This window comes from Cavia porcellus, unplaced genomic scaffold, assembly GCF_034190915.1.
Source record: "Cavia porcellus strain 051 isolate PalLab524CR breed Dunkin Hartley unplaced genomic scaffold, mCavPor4.1 scaffold_2, whole genome shotgun sequence".
Classification (NCBI taxonomy): Eukaryota; Metazoa; Chordata; class Mammalia; order Rodentia; family Caviidae; genus Cavia; species Cavia porcellus.
In genome coordinates this window covers 91,797,374-91,816,868 of record NW_026947485.1, presented here as the reverse complement: position 1 = coordinate 91,816,868, position 19,495 = coordinate 91,797,374, and the positions used below count along the sequence as shown (strand labels likewise).

The 19,495-nt window shown below is 46.1% G+C and overlaps 1 long non-coding RNA gene across 2 annotated transcripts in view; it reads right to left on the bottom strand.

Annotated features, from left to right (window-relative positions):
- Window positions 1-8,799: 8,799 nt before the first annotated feature.
- Window positions 8,800-19,495, bottom strand: part of LOC134475219 (uncharacterized) — a 29,623-nt gene continuing 18,927 nt past the window's right edge. Inside the window, exons 2-4 of one of the 2 annotated variants that reach the window (XR_010046246.1) lie at window positions 13,763-13,854; window positions 10,449-10,595; window positions 8,800-9,255 (exon numbers count right to left, since the gene is read on the bottom strand). This is a non-coding gene — a long non-coding RNA (uncharacterized LOC134475219). Of the gene's footprint in view, window positions 9,256-10,448; window positions 10,596-11,528; window positions 11,680-13,709; window positions 13,855-19,495 lie in introns of those variants that run through there. The other variant, XR_010046245.1, reaches the window with a different exon arrangement.

Here is a 19,495-nt window from a genome sequence, read left to right as displayed (position 1 = left end):
CCCTGGAGCCCCAGCTCAAAAGTGCTCAGTGTCCAAGACTTAAGAGCGAGCCTCTCTGCCTGTGCCCAGCACTCTGGCCCCATCTGGATTTTTACTGGCAGTTCTAATCCCTCATTTATCCTGCCCACCCCCAACCTACTCTCGACCACGCTCTTGATTCCAGCTTCTCCTCTTCCTTCCCTGTACAAGTCTGATTTTCTTCTGTGGCCCAATCTGTGATCAAGGTTTCTGATCTGGGACTGCCCTGGCCCCACTCTCACTTCCTCTGGGTGGCATTGTCGGTCCCTCTGGTCACAGAGAATCTCTTAGTTACTTTCCCATCACTGAGCCACAATACTCAACACCCTGAAATTAGTGAAAGAAAGGCTGATTGTGGTTCACAGATTATAGGGGTTTCAGTGAGTAGTTGTCTGGCTTCAAGGTAGGGAAGCATTGCAGAAGGGCACAGCAGAGAAGAATTTCTCATGATGTGGTGGAGACCAAGAGAGGAGAGAGGAGATATAACCTTTGAGGTCATGCTCCCAGTATCATATTTAGCCATAAACTCATCAGTAGACTAATTCCACTGAGGAGAATCATGTCCCTATAATCCAATCACCTACCCAATGTCCCATCTATGAGCAGATGAGGCTTTGGGGGAACCCCTAGATATAAACCATTACACGTGCCCCTTTCTTCCTAGGAGCCACTTGTAAGTTTGTTGTGTTTGTCTTATGCCTGGAGGTTGGGGATGAACTGTATTTGCATCTGTTCGTTCCCTTGTGCAGGTAGAGGTAGTCAATGGGTGAGTTTCTGGAGGGAGATGAGAATCTCTAGTGAGAAGATTTTGCCTTCTTGAATAACCAAGTTTCTTTTTTTAGGTTCTGGCACAAAGGTGCACTACCACTAAGAAACATCTCAGTCCCGTGATTCCCCAAGCAGTGAGCAGTGAATTTAGGACAGAAGAGAAGTGTCCAATGCTCCCAAAAGGTATTTTTATTCTGTGGCTGCCCCAAACAACTTGCAGCCAGCCCAGCCTCATTAGTACCCCACACCTTCTCTGGGAGGTACTTGATTTGGCTGCCGCAGGCTTGAGTCTGGGGCTGTTGCAGATAACTTTGCCTTGCAGCTTCTCTGGATGACCCTGTCCCTCTGCAGCTCTCTTCAATTAGTCACCTACTCATGACCAGAGAGTCTGACACTGCTCATGGGCTGGCCCACCTTTTTTCTTTTCTAAACCACCTCCCGGATCTTTAGGAGGTTCAGCCCATGAACTGCTCCCACTTATACTATAGCATAAATCCCAATAAAACCTCTTCTGGATGGCATAGTCCAAACTAGTTGTAGTTTCTAACTTGAACAGAACATGCAGAGCTGGTAATCTCAAAGGTTTCTGGTCCAGAAAGCTGTCAGCAGCCAGGGCTGATAATACTGAAGGCCTAACTGCAGATAAGGACAGAGAGCAACAGAGAAGAGCTGGAAGCCACCACCTCCAGTCGCCTGAAGAGTTCCTGGGACTTTGTTATCCACCTTCCTCACTCCCCAGGCGTCAGCTTCCCATTCTGACCAAGGCCAGCGCCTTGCTCATCTCCTATCAGAGGGTCCTACATGAAGAGCTGTGTAGTTCCTGTTTGTGGGATGACTGAGTATGTCTGTGAATGAAGGGCCACACTAGGAGAAGTGAGAGGGGGAAAAGAAGCCATGCGAGGGAAAAAGTAAAAGCAAGCCCCTGCCCTAGCCAGCACCTCTTCTAGGGGAGAATAGGTGCCATCAGCCACTGCCATTTCATGACCTCAGAGCTCCTGGTCATTCTGCAGGGTTCAGAAGGAGCCGGTGCCTACTAATCAGAGCTGAGAAGTGAGCCCTGGCTTCTTCCAATGAGAACAAAGAGGGTCAGAGACATGGGAAGCATAGGAGAAAGACTGGAGGGAATGAGTGCCCACAGAAGTCTACCCACTTGTGTGTTAGCTTTCCATTCCTGCCACAAATACACAGCAAGATCAACTTATGAAGAGGAAAGGTTTATTTCAGCACATAGTTTTGGGGTGTCTAGTCCACAATTGGTTAGCCACATTGCTTTGGGCCATGTTGAAGGAGCACATCGTGGAGGAATATGTGGCCAAGTAAAGCCATTTACTTCATGGACAGGAAGTGAAAAAGAGAGAAAGAGGGTACACACCAATGCCCTACCTTCCTCCCACTAGGCCCCGCCTCTCAAAGCCTTTAACACATGGGCCTTTGGTGGACACTTTTCCAAGCTGTGGCACCACCTAGCGGTTGGTACAAGTATTAGAGTATTATTTTATGAAGAACCCACATCTGCCTTCTATAACCAATCTACCTTTCCTGTCATATACTACTGAGAAAAAAGAACTAAAGCTTCCCCCCCCACCCCGGTGTTGCTGCTGCCAGCCAGCTGCTCACTGCTACCAGTACTTTCTGCATCCACTTCAGGTGTTTAGTGCATTTTGTCCGTGTTGCTTTACAAAAAACAAATAGAAAATATGAAAAAGAAAAGAAAAGAAAAGAAACAAAGTGTAGTATTAGAGATTTTTAAAAGCATAATTTTCTATGCTTAATACATTTGCTTCCAAGGTAGCATTTAGTCCTAATCTTTGGCCTCTGTTGAATGTGCTTTGTACCCTGTGAATCTACCATAGACTTAACTAAAGAAAAAGAACAAGAGAAAGAACCATATGATGAAAATATTTCATTGGAATGTAAAAATGTGTTTGACCTCTCAGATTTAGAACCACTACTCTATGGATGATGTCTAAATAAATAAAACTACTTTTTGCTGGACTAGATTCAATCCTGCACTAAGGCACATGGCTGAATTTCAGTCCCCTCTTGGTCCTTGGCCAGCTGCTCTTCTGTAGTGTACAACTCACCTGATTGTAGAGTGCTGCCTGGAAGGGAACAAACACTAAGTCTCTCACTCCTCTTCTATACAGTTAACTTTATACACAAATACATGTTTATAAAAGCAGATGACTGCCTACACATAATAATTTCTATTCATGTACTCTTAAAATTATAAGATACAGCCAACATGCCTAGGAAAGTTGAGACTCTAGGATCATGAAATTCACTATAAAAAATTGCCTGGAGGGCAAGACAAAGGTTCACACTCACCTCCTTCAGTAATCCAGTGGCCCTTTTAAAGACAGTAGCTAGTCTTTGCCTTGTTTTTTGGTTGCTTTTATGACTTTTCCCTTCTACTACATTGCCAGCTTTCCAAGGGCAAGAGCTATTTATTGTCTTTGTCACTTTACTTCCAGCAAACAGCACAGAGACATGTGAGGTGAGTTTGCTGGTTTCACTTTGATAGAAAATGCCAGGAATTTCAGGAATCATTGTTATAACGCAGAAGAGTTGATTCATCTTCTCCAGATACGTGCCTCTCTGGGCTCTTGCAACCATTTGGGCGTAGGCATTGGGTAACTGATTTGCAGAACTTGTTGGAAAACCCTTAGCTGACAATACAAGGTTCATGGCTCCTGGAATCCTGCTCAGTATCCTGGCTCAGTTTGGGGACAGAGCCACACTCAGGGGCTGGTGGATTCTAGCATTTTCCTTAATTGTGTTTCTTTACCTGGTTCCTTTCTCCCTGCATCCAAGAGCAATGGCCAACAAGCTGCACCTGAGCCAGGCAGGAGAACGGGTCAGATGTTGGGGAGAACAAGGGGAGCCCACAGCAGCCACAGCAGCCAGCCATGTGATAGGGTGCTTAGGGAGCAGCACCACAGATGTGCAGATGGGTGGAATGTCCTCGTCTGTAAGGAGTAGCTCAGCTTTGCTAGGCGAACTGCAGGACAGGTGTCTGCATGCCAGACAGTGCTGCCCACCAGGCCCTTTTCAAAGAGGCATGAGTTGTGTATGTTTCTCCAGTGTGGGAAGTCTGATCATCCCTTCACATTGGGAAACAAACAACTAATCCCAAAGCCTCCCAGTTTCCTGAAGATCTTGATTTGTTTAAGGATACTCTGAGATGAGCAGAACCTTGTGGCCACTCCTCCTGCACCATGCCCCAGGTCCTGAGGGCATGTGCCACTTCTGTCCTCAGTGCAACACCACTCCTGGGAGCTGTGCTTCTCTGCTCCTGGAACTATCTAGCATCTTCTCTTCCTCCCATCTCCAAGCCATAGGTACAATGTCTTATGCAGATGTGGTATATTGGCTCTTGGGGTGTGGAAAACACATCCACAATTAACCATGTTCACATAGGTATTCCTGGTGGGCAGCTGCTTTGTGCAATGATCCTGTCACTGCACTCTGATGGCAGACTGTTCTGAACCATCTTTCTCAGCAGCCTTCTGGGTGCCCTGGGAGTAGAAACAGTCTTCTTTCTCCTTTTCTGTTGAACAAGTAGGGAGTCAGTGCCTCCTGAAGTCATCTTACCTTACCCTTGGTCCTGGGACCCATGCCCCTCCCCCACACTCTGCAACTTGCAAGGAATGCAGAAAAGATCTCAGGTGCAACCAAGCCTCTGATCAGAACCTTGTTTTCATGTGGAAGGATGAGAAGAGCAACTCTGGGGTCCCCCTGGCTGTAAGCTTTATGACTCTGTGACAAGGTGTCCTGGAGCACAAGCCAACAGAGACTGAGGTCTTTACTCTCTTGCAGGGGTCTCTCACCTCAATTCATCCTTCCTCATCATAAGCCTGGAACCAGGTAAACATCATGATTCACAATTGGATTCATAGTGTGCAGTTGAGAAACCTGAGACTTGGCCCCAAAAAGCTAATTTCCTCTGCCAAACTCTTGGGGCTCATGGACAGAGCTGGCTACATCAGGATGGCCTGACTTTAACCACCTATCTCTCAGCAGCAGTGCCTCAGGGCTCCAGGGCAGCTTTTGCAAAGCAACTGATGTTTGATCTTTGCACTATGGGAAGATGATGAGCTTGCCAGGAAGTTAGTGTGTAAAAGGTGCTCCAAGGGACAAAGGAGCCAGGGCCATGGCCCAGAGGTGGGAGAAAGCTGGGCAAATCCAGAGAGTGACTTGAGGTTTAGATGTTTTGAAAAAAAACTCTTGGCTCTCACCTATGGTATGACTGAAGGAAACTCTTACAAAATGAATGCTAACTTGGCATTAGTTCGTTTCTGTTGAGCATGGAGATAGTAATCAAGTTACCTAAATTATCAGCGAGTTTAGATGAACCCTAATGATATTTTAATGTGTTTTCTGGGGCTCTATATACTGGAGTGAAATATGTCACAGCAGGAGAGATTGCTCACTGTGCTGCAGAAAGAGCTTTCTTTGGATTGAATGTGCTCTTTATAATTCAGCTTAGTGTGTAAGCTGAGTCAGCTTCACCCAGGTCATTGAAAGGAAACCCAGAGTAACAGATACCTGGAATCTCTCTTTGGAAGGATGGACCATCACAAAGGAACCATATAGCTGTAGAAATCAATCCTGCAGCCATTCTTGGTTACCCTCAGAGAGTCCCCACAGCAATGGGTGGGACATCACAGTCATTCGGAGAAGCCAGACATCATTTAATCTTACAGCCCTGGCAGAGTCCTCAAAATTAAAATCTCAGAGAGGCATCCACTGGATTAAACAGGTTTAGATTCCTAGGCTCCTGTTCCAGTGGTGAATCACCTGGATGAAGATTTGAAAAAGAAGAAGAAAATCAATACCTTTTTCTCTCTAACTTGGATTTTGCTCTTCTTGAAGTATCTGAATCAGCAAGGAAGAATGGAACAGTGTGGGGAATTCTGACAAAGGAACAGAAGCTTCCAGGAAAGGGGGCTGAAAAGAAGGCCACATACGGGGCCCTGCGTGAGGGTAACTCAGGGGCTCATGACCTGGGTGGTTTCAAGATGGCGTCAGCAGTTACAAAAGTTACACAGCGGCGTGGGGTTCTTTTACAAAGAAAAGAAGGCTTTTCAGAAAGCCCTTCAGAAGGCTTTCCCTGTCTCATTGGCTATAATCATGTTGTCTGCTCTTTCTTCAGCCGTATGCCAGCAAACTACCTGGCTTATTAACGTTAGTTAAGGTTTGCCTCCTGGAAGTTAAGAGGGCATCTTCACTGAGTACACATCCAGGATGGGCAGAGGGTGAACCCCTGAAAATAAAAATCCAAGCTCTACTGTTATAGGTAGCTGAGTTAGATAAAATATAGGCAGACAGATAGGGCTGGGCCCTTGAAGGAGCCAGTGCAGAAGACCAGATACTTTGCAATCTTGGAGGAGACAGACACCTCCCACTGTGGGCCGGACCTCAAGACAGATCAGACACTCCCATCCTAAGGATAAACATCAGGGATTGATATTCTAAATAGATCTCTATCACCCTGAGGAAGCCATCCTGACCCCCTATAGAAAGAGACACTGCTCTTTACCCATGCCTGCTTGCTACCTGACTCACTTCCCCATTTGTCCCCAATTAAATCAGTTTTACCTGAGCAATTAATCTTAATTGGTTGGCCACAGTTCTGTCCCACCTCATGCCCACCTTGTGAGTTCCCATATTTTCCCCATCTTAGACCTGCCTCACTCTGGTTTTGCTCTATAAAAGTCCCTAGAAAAGACAGAGTCCTTGGCAACCCACTTGGGACCCCTTCTTGTCTGTCTCTGTCAGAAGCTTTCTTTTTCTCAATAAATATATTCTGCTCTTAATCTCCGTTGTTCCTAAAATTCATTCTTTGAATTCAGAGAACATGAACTCGTACCAGACATCTAGTGGGTTGGGAGTTTCTTTCCCTTAATTCATCATCAGCAAGAAAAGAGGGTTTGGGCTAGGTGACCAATAAGACCTATTATTAATGATTGCAAACAAATGATAATGGAACATTTCTTGATATTCCGAAAGCAAGGAGTGTAACCGTTAGCTCTCGGGACATGAGTGCTGCATTACAACCAACCACAAACACTGCAGAAGCCTAGAGAAGTAGCCAGTGATTCAGCTGGTTGGCCTGTCCTCAGCTGTAGGCTGTCTAAGGGAGAGGGCTGTGGTTGGGGGGAGGTGGCTCCGCAGCAAATGACTCCTGTCTTCCTCCTGTGAGAGATCGACCAGTCTGGGTGTGTTCACATAGAGATGGGAGAGAAACAGGGCCTGAGCAAAGTGTGAGCTTGCTTCAAGTTCCCTGGCCATCCTCAGCATCCCTGGCATGCTCCACCCATTCAGTGGGAATCACTGCAGAGCCCATGAATGAGGACGGGGACACAGGCAGGGGGGACAAGTTGGGGTCAGTGACTCAGTCTTCCATAAAGAGAAACAAGTTATTGAATCAAAAGATAAACTAGGTCACTTTAACAATACTTCATTTTAAACAACAGTTTAAATGTTTAAAATCTTTCTGTAGTGTATAACAGACATTGGGTATGTTCAGGAATATAGAGACATTTAAAATGTGTGTATAGTCTTCAGAGGGCCTCAAAAGCAGATTTTTCTAGTTTGGAAGCCACCACTAACTAACAAAGAGGAAGACAAAGATGTGTGTGGCTAGAGGCTCTTGGTGTGGGAACCCTGGAGGTGGGCTAGCTGGAAATGGGGCCTTTTAGCCGAAAACTGGGTGCAGAGAGCCTGACCTCCCAAGCCAATTGTTGCTGTGGTTTGGCCTCCTGGCAGGTTGCTACAGAGACTGTGCATCACAGATCTGCTATCCCCTCTGGTCTGACCAGGTCCACTTGTCTGTTTCTCAAAAAGCATCACTTCTACACTCTGACCCCCGCCTGATACAGGGTCCCATGCCCACCACCCAACTGGTAGCCAGCTGCCCCCCACAGCTACCACAAACCTGCACACTCCCAGAGGCCTTTCTCATGTTCTGCATCTCCTGACTCCAGCCTCAGCCTGAACACCTTCCCATCCTTCACATCCGTCCCCCAAGCATGGGAATCAGAGCCCTCTCCATGGCACCTTTGCCCCAGGCCCTTTTTCCTCACCATCTCCTGTTCTGCCCATGCAGAATTAAGAGTTCTTTTCTCTGTGAGTCCTGAAAGCATGAGTATAGACATTTACTGAGGAGATGGCATTATGCTAATAGCATTTGTTACCTGTCTCCCCTTCCCTGCATGGATATCTCAAAGGAAAGCGTTATTCTTTATTTGTGTCTATTTTAGAATTTTGCAGATAGTAACCTCACAACAAAGAATTTTTGTTTTGTTTCTTGTCATGGTTGTGGTGTTGAGATAGGGTATCGTTATGCAGTTCAGCCTGGCCTTGAACTCACTCTAGCCCAGGCTGGCCTTGATCTCACAGCAATCCTCCCACATCAGCCTCCAGCTGCTGGAATTATAGGAATGCACCACATTGCCAGCAACAAAAATTTTTGGAAAGAAGGAAGGAAAGAGGGGAGTGAAAGAGTTTTGGCTCAGGCCAGACACTATAGCTGGAAAAGCCTAAGCCAGAACCAAGGAGGTCCTATCTCCCCCACCCCTAGGAATTTACCTATGGTGCCAAACAAAGACCAATGGGCTACCTGTGCATCCCTAATGCCCCCTTAGGTTCCACCCCAAACCGAGACTACTTATATGCCTTCACTCCATGTGTTCCCGGGAGAGATCGCAGACCTGGAGGGGGGAGATGATGCTGTACCCCAGGGGATCGGGGGTGTCTCTCCCCGCATTCTCAAAATAAAGGTCATTTATATTTCATACTTCTTATCTTTTCAGCTGCTGCTGGTCCCCCAGAGTTCTATCAGGGAGAAAGGAAAGAAGGAAGGTAAAGAGAGGGGGGAGAAAGAAAGTTGTGGATAGGAGTGACAGATGAAATTCATGACATCTAGTAAACGTCAATTTCAGATGAACAATGAATTTTTTTTAAAGAATAAGTTTGTTCTAAATATTGCATCATAGGTTTAAAAATATTTTGTGGAATATTCTTATACTAACATCTATCCAAAACAAATTCAGCTGGGCCTCTTACATTTTAGTTTGCTAACTACAGCAACTGTTAGTCACGGGGTGAATGAACACCTCTAGCTAAACTTGGAAATAGTCTGGCTCTGAGGCCTGAAGGAAATCTACCTGGCTTGCTCTACTGCGGGGTTGGAAGGCTCTACTGCCTGGAGTTAGACATGACAAAAGTGCACGCATGTTGGCCCCTTCCCTGAGACAAAACCAGGCCAGTCATGGCCTGGAGGGTAACAGGAAGAGTCCTGGGGGAGAGATGCTGTCTCCACTGTGGGATGGTGGTGGAAGGCAGGGAGAAGGCCCTGCACTGGTCCTCGCAGCATGATCTTCGGAAGTCATAAGCATTCCTTTTGCCAGGGAAAGCACGGTTGCTGTGGAATTTGGTGAGAAACGTCCTCTGCCTCAAGGAAACCTGGAAGAAAGCGAGGTGTGCAGTGAAGCTGGGCCACAGGGAGACTGGAGTGGTCCCTCTTGTGCTGATTCTTCTTGTGGACCATACTTCGTGAGTGGAAATTAGAGAAGACATGTGCAATGGGTGCAGTGGTGACCCCCAAACCTTTGAGGGTAACATTTTGGAAAATGAAGACTTCATCGACATGACTGAGGGTTCTGAGGTGAGGTCAACCTGAAGTCTAGTGAAAAAGGACCCACTGAAGAAAGGGGAGCACAAAGCCAGAGCAGAGCACCACCAGCCTAGGAGTGCTGAAGAGCCAGCTAGAGGCTGAAGAGTCACGGAGGGACTTACCAAATAGTCAGTGCTCAGATTGCCCTGAGCACTGACTATTATGGTCTACATGCACTTGGTAAGTAGATTTACAAATACGTGATCTAGGTTTAACTAAGCTAATCCTTATGAAATGGAAAACAGCTTTAACACATTATTATAGAGAAACTGAGGATTAAAGGCAATGCTAACAGGATACATTTCAGAAACCAAAAAGAAGTTAGTATAGCTTAGATGCTCAGTACGAGCTCTACATCAGTACATGATGAGGCAAAAATGAATCCAGCCAGGGTTGGGAGGCTGAGGCAGGAAGACAAATTTAAAGCCTTGCCTGGGCAAGTTGGTGAGTCCCTGTCTCAAAATAAAAGAATAAAAATGGCTGGGAGTGTAGCTCAGTGGTGGATTTATGAGCATTATTTATGAGGTCCTGAGTTCAGTCCCCAGCACTGGAGGAAAAGGGAGAGGCAGAGATCAATCCAACAAGACAGCTCCCTTGCCCCTGAATAAAAATTACCCAGGAGGACCTTGAAAGATGAATTTGTATTCACTTCTGTGAACAGTATACCTTGACATGTTAGTTATTAGTAGCAAAAAAATCCAAGATACTTAAAATATCACTTTGAAACTTTAACTGTTTATATATAAATGTCTATTTAAAATTTCGTCATGTAGGTAATACATACATAAATGTGCATATATGGGAGACAAAGAATTTTTAAAAATCGGTGCTTTCTAGGGACTGAATTGGGTCCTCCCCATTCACATGTTGAAACTTTAATTCCTAATGTGATTATATGTGGAATTGGGGCTTTCAGGATGTGATGAAGGTTAAATGAGGTCCTAAAGGTGGCGTTCTAGCCCAGTGGGATATGTAGGCTTACAAGAGGAGGCAGACAGGTCTCTCCATGAGCGTGCACAGAGGAGCCGCCATGTGAAGACATAGAGAGATGGCCTATAAGCCAGGGGGAGACCCTCTCTCTGCACCCAAGCATGCTGGTATCTTGATCTTGGCCTTCCAGCCCGCAGAACTGTAAGAAAACAAATTTTTAATACTGAATCTGTGTTACTGTGTTAGGGCAGCCTGAGAGGACTAACACAGGGACATGTGACCAGAAATATTTGGGTACCACCTAGGTATGTTCCCATGTGAATGGCAGAGACAGCTAAGGTCCCTAAGGCTCCCATTTGATATCGCTTCCTAGGCTACACGCCCTTGGGGAATAGCCTTCAGAGAACACTGGCCTTGGCCTTGTCACTTGCTTCGGCCAGTAGGAAAAAAGCTAATGTGTCATCACAGGTGGAGGCTCGGAAAGTGCTCATGAGGTGGAGCTTGGCTTCTAGCACCAGATGCACAAGACCACCATAGCCTCCTGGGGGTTAGGAGACCATGGCAGGGATAGCTGCAGACATCCCCACTAAGGCCCAGGATCTGGGCACGAGACCATCCTAGACTACCTGCTCTGACCAGCCTGACCCAGACCACAAGAACTACCTGCTCATCTGTAGTCATCAAAGAGTGGATGTACCACTTGAAGCTACTAAGTTTTGAGGTAATTTGTTCCAAGGCAGAAGCTAAGTAATATGTAGAATCAGTACAACATAAAATCTTTTGCCATGTTGCAATGCCCTGCAGCCTAAACAATATCTCATGATCACCCGATGAGATGACTTTCAATAGGCTTTGCAGGATGTCATTTATTTTATAGTCTTTTGTCCCAAATAGAAGTAAGCACTATGATTATCATGCCCAATTTATGGTGGGGCAACCAAGGCTTGTGAACGTTAAATGCTTTGCCCAAGATGAGTCCACTGGAAACAGCTGAGTGGGGATGGGTCTCTCTCAAGCCACAGCCACACTTTCTCATAGTGATACAGGAAAAACACAACTTGCGACCTCTTAGATGTCAAACATGTCAGGTTTGTGGTCTCACAACATTCAGGAGTGAAGTCACAAAGGAAAGAGAAAATGAGGAGAGTTTTATTGGAGCCAAGGGGAAGAAGAATAAATTTCTTCTGAATTTGCAGGAGGGGTCCTCAGTGGGTCACCGTGGAGGCTCTTTGCCAGGGGTAATTTGTACAGCAAAGTCACAACGTGGTTAGACTGCAACCAACCTATAGGATTACAAGTATAGTCGCTTAGCTGATATTGATCCAAAAGGGAAACGGGTCCCGCAGCAAGGGTGCCCGGAAAGATCAAAGGAATTCTTGGAAAGGGAGGGAAGTATGGACTGAGGAGTTCTGGTCACCCACCTGTGTGTCTGATGCCCAGCCCAGTCTGCTGGACCAGGTAACGCTAATTGTACTATAGTCTTAAATTTCTGTTTATCTCCAGGGAGACGCAATAGCTTTTCCATTCTAAGAGCTGGCTGTCTTCAGATTTACCTCTAGCCACGATTCTGAGGTCTTTATGTTTTGTGCTAACTTCCTGGAGGGCCCAGCCCCTCTCTGACTATATATTAATTTCTGTCTAACCTAGCTATTATAATAGCAGCCACTAGGGATGGTCTGAGGCCACCAGGTTTCATCTGCCTGTCATTTTCTGGGGATGGGTCTAGACCAAGAATGCTCAGTGTGTCTCTGTTGGGCAAGTCGTCCTTCATCATCCGCCAACTGCAGGCGCACAGCAGTGACTAGGAGCTCGTTCCTCGGCCCTGGGAACCAAGTTTTCCATGATGGTAGCAGCTGTGGCCTGGTAGCCCCTGGCGGATAGGGATGGGGCCCCTGATGGAGACCGTGAGGAGTAAACCACAGGCAGCCAGGAACTAGCCGCTTCTGACGCTGGGGCCTGGGTGGGAGCCAGGGTGCCGCTCCAGCTCAGGCTCAGTGAGAACTAATCGCATTCTCTGGGACCCAGGTGGTGCCTATTATGCAAAGGAACAAAGCCAGCTCAGCAGGGGCTGTGTGCCAGCAGGGCTTCTGGGGCCATTGGCAGTCAGTGGAGGCCTTCTGTCTGTCCATCCTGCCTTCCACCCATTCTCAGAGGGACAGAAGCAGCGTGGATTGGATTGGCCGGGTAGGGCTGGGGCACAAGCTGCTTGCTGGGCCATGGGGCTCTGTGGACAGCAAGATCCTGTTTGAGGCAGCAGCCAACCACCTCAGAGGTGGTGCTGGTGAGTGTATCCATAGCTTATTCTTTTTGTCCTTGAAGGGGCTAACTTCCCATTTCTAGTTCTTTTTGGCAGTTCTGTATTTTAGCATGCTGTTTGCTATGATTGTTGTGTTTGTGTTTTAATTTTCCTTCTTTTGTTCTTTTTTCTTTGCAGTATTGGGAATTGCGTTCAGGGTTTTTGCATTGAGCTCTATCCCCATCTTTAAAAATGAAAAAAAAAAAAAAAATCCAGGGTAGAATTTCATTAGGTTGCTAAGTTGCCCAGGGTAGGCTTGAACTTATGATTCTCCTGCCTCAGCCTCCCAGAGGGCTTTATTTATCATCTCTCTCCCTTCTTGGATTTCAGGCCCCAAGAAGGTCAAAGTCTTACTTGTTTTCTCCATTGTATCTTCAGCATAATGTCATGCAGATAGTAGATGTACAATAAAAATTTCTTAGGTGCCAGGACACTATAGCCACTGGGAGCCTGAGACAGGAGGATTCTGAGTTCTAATCTAGCCTACGTAATATAGTAAGAGCTCATCTCAAAAAAATTTTTTTAAGGTGAATCCTTGAAGACATATGTTATTATTATTATTATGAAACACAACAGGAAGCCAAAATTCAGAAATGTTGGGTGATTTGCTCAAGGTAACACAGCAATAGACACCAAATTCCAACCTGGGTTTAGAAACCCACTTGATTTCTCCCAAGCACGAAGCAGGTACCACCTGTGGTAGGAGAGAGAATGTAAGTGTGCAAGCCTATTTAAAGAATGTTGAAATACAATGCAGACTTCCTTCCCATGTGTCTTCAGTCCTGGTTATGTCAAGAAAATAATTTTTCTAAGAAAAACCAGGCTTGGGCTCAGAGCCAGACAATCAGAATGAGGTTTGACTACGAGAGGCAGAAAGCTTGAAAAGCTGAGCTGCTTTTCTTTTGGGGAAATGAATTCGAGGCAGGCAGCCTATGATTGGAAAGGTACTTTTATGATTTTCAGGACCCCAGACTCCCACATTTTATTGCTCTGGGAACCTTATTACACAGAGTCTACCTGATACCCCAAAATAGTTGCTGTAGCTCCAGCCATCAGGATTATCTTCTCACCACTAGGAAGAAGGGAAGTTTCTGCATCCTTCTTGAAGAACTTTTTTCCTGGAAGCCATATACCATCATTCAGTTTATATTCCTTCAGCTACCTGAAAAAGAGAAGGAGACAAAAAGCAATAATTTTGCTCCCATCACCATTATAAGGGATTAGCTTTCACAAGGCTCATAGGCTCATTGCACTTGGCAGAGCCTCCAAGTTAGCAGTTTTGATCAGATAATAAAGATTTGCTTGGTTGCTTGGACAGGTTATAAATTAGGACATCTTATGCCTTGTGTCCCATCTGATGAGGGCAGGAGTACTTTGGAAGAGTGATTTCTTTTCCTCCCTGAGGTGTGTGTGGGGAGGGGCCTCTTCACTCATCATGCCACCAAGTTCAGTGAAGGAGAAAGGCTGCTCCTGTGGGGTTTGGGAGTCTCCACCATGGGGTGCCTGGAACTTCATTCTGATCAGATAGTGCCCTGGATATGCCCATCCTAGGATGGACCTCACCGAACATGGGCAGAAAGGGCTGGAGAGAAACACCAAGGGAGAGGGCACGCTAGGGCAGACCACTGTCCACCCATCCGTGGCCCTGAACACCCCACGTGTGTGGCCATCAAAGGCTTCTAGGGCACACAGTGAAAGGTCCTCCAGACCAAGTGGCTGCAGTGTCACTGCTGTGGGAGCTCAGGCAAGTGTGAGTGAAGCCTGGTGGCTCATACCAGGAACAGGCAAGCAGTTGCCCCTGGACACTAGTAACTCATGCCCACACCCCTAGAGGTACTGGCATTGGGAAGGGTCAGCCAGGCGAAAGGCACCCAGCATCCCAGAAAGGACTGCAGAGGGCGGCCTCACCAGGAGACCCCTGGCCTTTCCCAGGCCTGCAGCCCCAGAGAGCTGGGGAAGTGAAAGATAGCCCCAGAGCAGAACAAGCTGCTGCTCCCAGGTCACCCAGGAGGAAGCAGACTGCGTGACACCGTGCAAGTCCCTGGAGCTCCCAGCTTGCTGGGCAGGGAAAGTGTCCCTTTGAAATTGGCTACAGCTGGGGTTCTGAGCCAGGCTGGGCCATTTCAGTAAGGAGGAGCCCACACATCTGAGGTCTGCCCCAGGCCTGTTAGGCAGCAGACAAGGGCTTTGTCAGAAACGCTTTCCCCTGTTGCATATGCTGGCCCCCAGGTGCCTAGGTGTCTGGCCTCATCTCGGGCAGGAGAGGTGACTGATGCAGAAAGAACACACTTGGGAGGAGCAAAGAGTGCTGGAGCCATGTGCTGGAGAAGAATTTTGGGGACTGCTTCGGAGGATTATTTTAGGATGAGATGGGTATCTTCTCCCTACTTCCCCTGCCATCTCAGTGGGAACTTTCTGAAGGTGTCAAAGTTTCCGATTAGAATCTCAGATTCCAAGGCTCAACCCTGGGGCTCTGATCCAGGGCCATGGAGGACTCAGTTCCCCAGGAGTCAGGAAACTTTGCTGAAATACCTATTCTGACTTGGAGCTCTGAAAGTCTGCTGACAGACTACCTTAATGATTTCTGTACCACTAAGCACCCACTAAAGGGAGGAGCGAGTTTGCACTCCCTGAGCTTCCCTGCTGACCTTTCACCTTTTAAGATAGATGTATAGTCATTGCAAGAATGCTAAGGTGGGTACCATTATTCCACCCATTTGATAGAGGACGCAAATGATGTTCAGAGATATTAAATAATTTGCTTGAGGTCACAGGGTGTCATGTCATGGGCCCCTGAAACTGTAGCCCTGCCCTCTGCTCTGAGGAGATGAGAGACATGCATTGAAAAGGTGAATCAGTCATGCAGGACAGTAAATTCCAGATGACAAATGACAGAGGACCATGCCCAACTTAAGATTTCAGAGGTGAGAAAGGTCGCTGGGGTCTGACTACTTTTAGGGCCAGACCAACTGCAGTGGGGACGTGAGCCCAGCAACAGGGAATCTTACAGAAGATGATAGTCTGGTGCAGGGTATGGAACAGTTGCCCAGAAAGAACCAGAGACCATAGATGGTGAGGAGCTGGACGGGGAGGTGTGGTGGAGACAGTACTTGCCGTGGCTCCCTTGTGGCAGGACACAAAGATCCTGCCCCCTGGGGAAGAAAGAGGGAACCAGAATTTGCCTGCAAACAAATATGAAGTATACAGCAAACTGGCAGTTTCACATTCAGACTATCTAAAGACAGCAGTTCTGCAAAACTAAAATAGTAAAATTTCTCTACCTCTATTTTTGTGGCGCCCTATCCCCACCCCTCTGCTAGTTTACAGGCAGCTTGGCTATGTACTGTTGTGTTCCTCTAAGCTCATGAGATCTTGGTAAACTTAGAATAAACCTATCCTGTGCATCAGTTAGTTTGAGTATTTCTGCTTCCTGAAACTAACAGCTTGTTTAATAATGGATACAGTTTCTGATATGGGTAAATTGAGATCTGTGAGTAGGTACTACATGTTGAACTCTACCAGGAACCTGAGAATTAAGGAGAGGAAACTGGAGAGATGTATTAGTCAATGCCAGCTTCAGTAACAGGTAAAGCCTGAAACCTGGCTTGACACCAAACATACAGTGTACTTGTTGCTTATACCATGGCACATGGCTGTTTCTGGTCAGGCAGCCTTCATGTAGGACCTGGATCTCTTTATCTTGTGGCTCTGCCCTTCTGTGTATCCTTGGAGTCCTCTGAAATCAATGCAATGATTGTAAAGAAACAGTCCTATGCAACAGGACAAAGATCTCTGATACCTGCTGTCGATGAGAATGGGAGGTCACCAAAATACAAGGGAATTGATGCTGCAGGACACAGTATGGCTTTTCATCAAAAAATTAAGCAGTAACACTAACTGATCCAGGATTTCCACTCCAAAGAATTGAAAACAAGTATTCAAACAAATAGTTGGATACAAATGTTTGTAGCAGGATTATTTACAGTAGCCCAAAGGTGGAAACATCCCACCAGTCCATCGATGGAGGAATTAATAAACAGACTGTGGTATATCCATACAGTGGAATAATATTCATCTACAAAAAGGAATGAAGAGCTAATTCCTGCTGCAGCATGGATGAAGCTGGAAGGTATTGTGCTAAGTGAAAAAATCCAGACACAATGGCCATGTATATAATGATTCCCTTCTGTAAGAAATCCATAGAGACAGAAAACAGACTGGAAGTTGCAGGAGCTGGAGGGAGGGAGAAATAGGGAGAATTAATAAGTATAGAGCTCTCTGATGCAATGTAGTATTTTAGAACTTAATGTAGGAGGCAGCTGAAAAACATTGAATGTATTAAGTAGTACTGAATGTTACACTTTAAAGTGATTCATTTTGTGTTATGAGAATTTCACCTCAATTTTTTTTTTAATGCAAGGGGGCTCTGGGGGATATAGCTCAGTGGCACAGTGCTTGCCTGGCAGGCATTAGGCCCTGAGTTTGGTTCTCAGTATGGAAAAAAAAAAGCCAAGGGGGCTGGGAAATGTAGTTGGTGGTTGGGCAGCTGCTGCTTGCTTTCTAATGATGGGGTCATCACACACTTGAAGGGGGTGATGTATCTTTGGTGACCAGATCACCACACATTAGAATTGGGTCATGTATCTTTGGTAACCAGATCAGTAACTGTGCATCTATCTGCCCCTCTCCCTGCCCCCACAGCACATGTTTACCTCTCTGTCAGATCATTGCATTCAGCTGCAAGATAAGGATGACCAGTCTACTCTCGAGTTTGGAAGTCACTTCTTTTGCATCAGTGACATAAGTTCACTGGCCCTTTAATACACACAGGTGAAAAAGAAACAGCATAATTCTACCATGGACTCTACTCAGACAGGGAAGAATGGCAGACAGATGGCTACTGGTCATAGCTGGAATCCTGCTGGGCAGGCACTGAGGTGGTGTGACCATAGGTGGGAAGTCCCTCCATTAGACTCCCAAGTGTCTAGGAGAAGCGTGGAATCCATTGGTCTTTATGGTCCTGGCTCCATCATTTGAGAGATTCTTCCTCCCTCAGTGTTTGCTGGCCATATCTAAATGGGGATTAGGGTATTTGCTCTTCTTAAAGGGTACATAGCTTACATACATTTGTGCAATCTTGGAGAACCAAGGTTTGACTGATACTTGAACAGTCAGAAATCTTCCCTAGTTTGTACTCATTATTTGGCAATGAAATATTCTCAAAAATGTAGTGGGCTTCTTACTAGACACACTCATTTGATTATGTGATATTCAAGAATAGGGCAAAATGAATCTAGATGACACTTTCTATACTGTAATACCAAGCGCTTTCTCCAAAAGAATTTCTGTCTTAATTATGTTTCTTATTGCTGGGACAAAATACTCAACACACCCGCAAGTTAAAGGAGGAAAGGTTTATTTCAGCTCACAGTTTGTAGAGGATTCAGTCCATAGTCAAGTGCCTCCAAGGTAGGGCAGCATGGCAGAGGGACCTGGCAGAGGAGACACAGTCGACAGCAAGGCAGGCAGAGAGCGGCAGCAACAAGCAACAAAGAAGCAAGCCCCTTTCCCTTTTATCCCATCGAGACTACAAGCCTTTTTGAGTAGTGCCACCCACACCCAGGATGGGCCTTCTCATTATCCAGAACTACGATAAACCAATTGGTAGATTAATTTAATACCATGCAATCTCAATCCCACTATCACATACCCTAGATCCTGCCAGCTCCAAAAAAACCTCATCTATGAGCACATGAGTCTTTGGGGGAACATCTAGGTACAAACCGTAACTGTCCCTTTGATCTAGAATCTGACAGGAATACAGAGAAAACCTCAGAGGGACTACGTGACTCATCTAACGTCACACAGCAGAGGCAGAACTAGAACCTAGGTCTCCAAATTTGCAGCCTAGAGAGCTGTTTAATAATGGAAACCACTGAGGAACCAACAGACACAGAACTTCACAAATGCAGCATTTCCTTTTGGTGCTTTAATTAGCATATATGACATACACTGCCAATCTAATTTAATTATAATTAGGTAACCAGAAGGCTGATTATGTTGTAAATTTAGATTAAAGAGCTGTTGTTTTCAATTAAGCTTGATTGTAAAGTGCTTTGACACTTTTCCTGGCCTCCAGCAAAATTTATTATAACTTCGCATTCACTCACTTTCATTTTGCCCACAGGTCTGTGGTGGTAGGAACTGGACTAAAGTTCCCAGATCACCCTCAGTCTAGTGCAGATTTTGATCTGGTTTACATCCAGCTGGAGGCAAAAGCCACCAGATGCTCCTGGTCTGTTATATGAGGGGCTTTCAGCTGTATGTAATGAAAGTGGCATGGTGGTAAAGCAGTTCCAGAGTGGGTTAATTTACTACCAAACATCTTTTAAGGATTCAGGCTTGTTCCATCTTCTGATTGGCCAACTCATCATGTTGGCCTCTGGTTGTATAACTGATTGTATAGTGTTGCTGCAGGCTCAAGCTTTCCCATGTCTCAGGAGACAGCACTCTTTCCTCATTCCTTGTCCTCTGGTGGACCTCTCGTGGCTGGACAGGATTGTAGCATGGGCCTGTTCTTAAGCCATTTACTGTTCCTAAGGAATCACCATGATTGGCTTAGACAAACCAAGGTTCATCTTGTAAGATTCTTCTTGGAGACCATGGTTTCCTGGTATCTGCCAGCTTTGAGTACAGGGTGTGGGAACAGAGGTTAGGGTTGATTCAGCTACCAACAGGTCCCACCTGGAACTTAGGTGGACACAATCTTGACAGGTCTGGCTGACCCTGGTCTCAGTCTACAA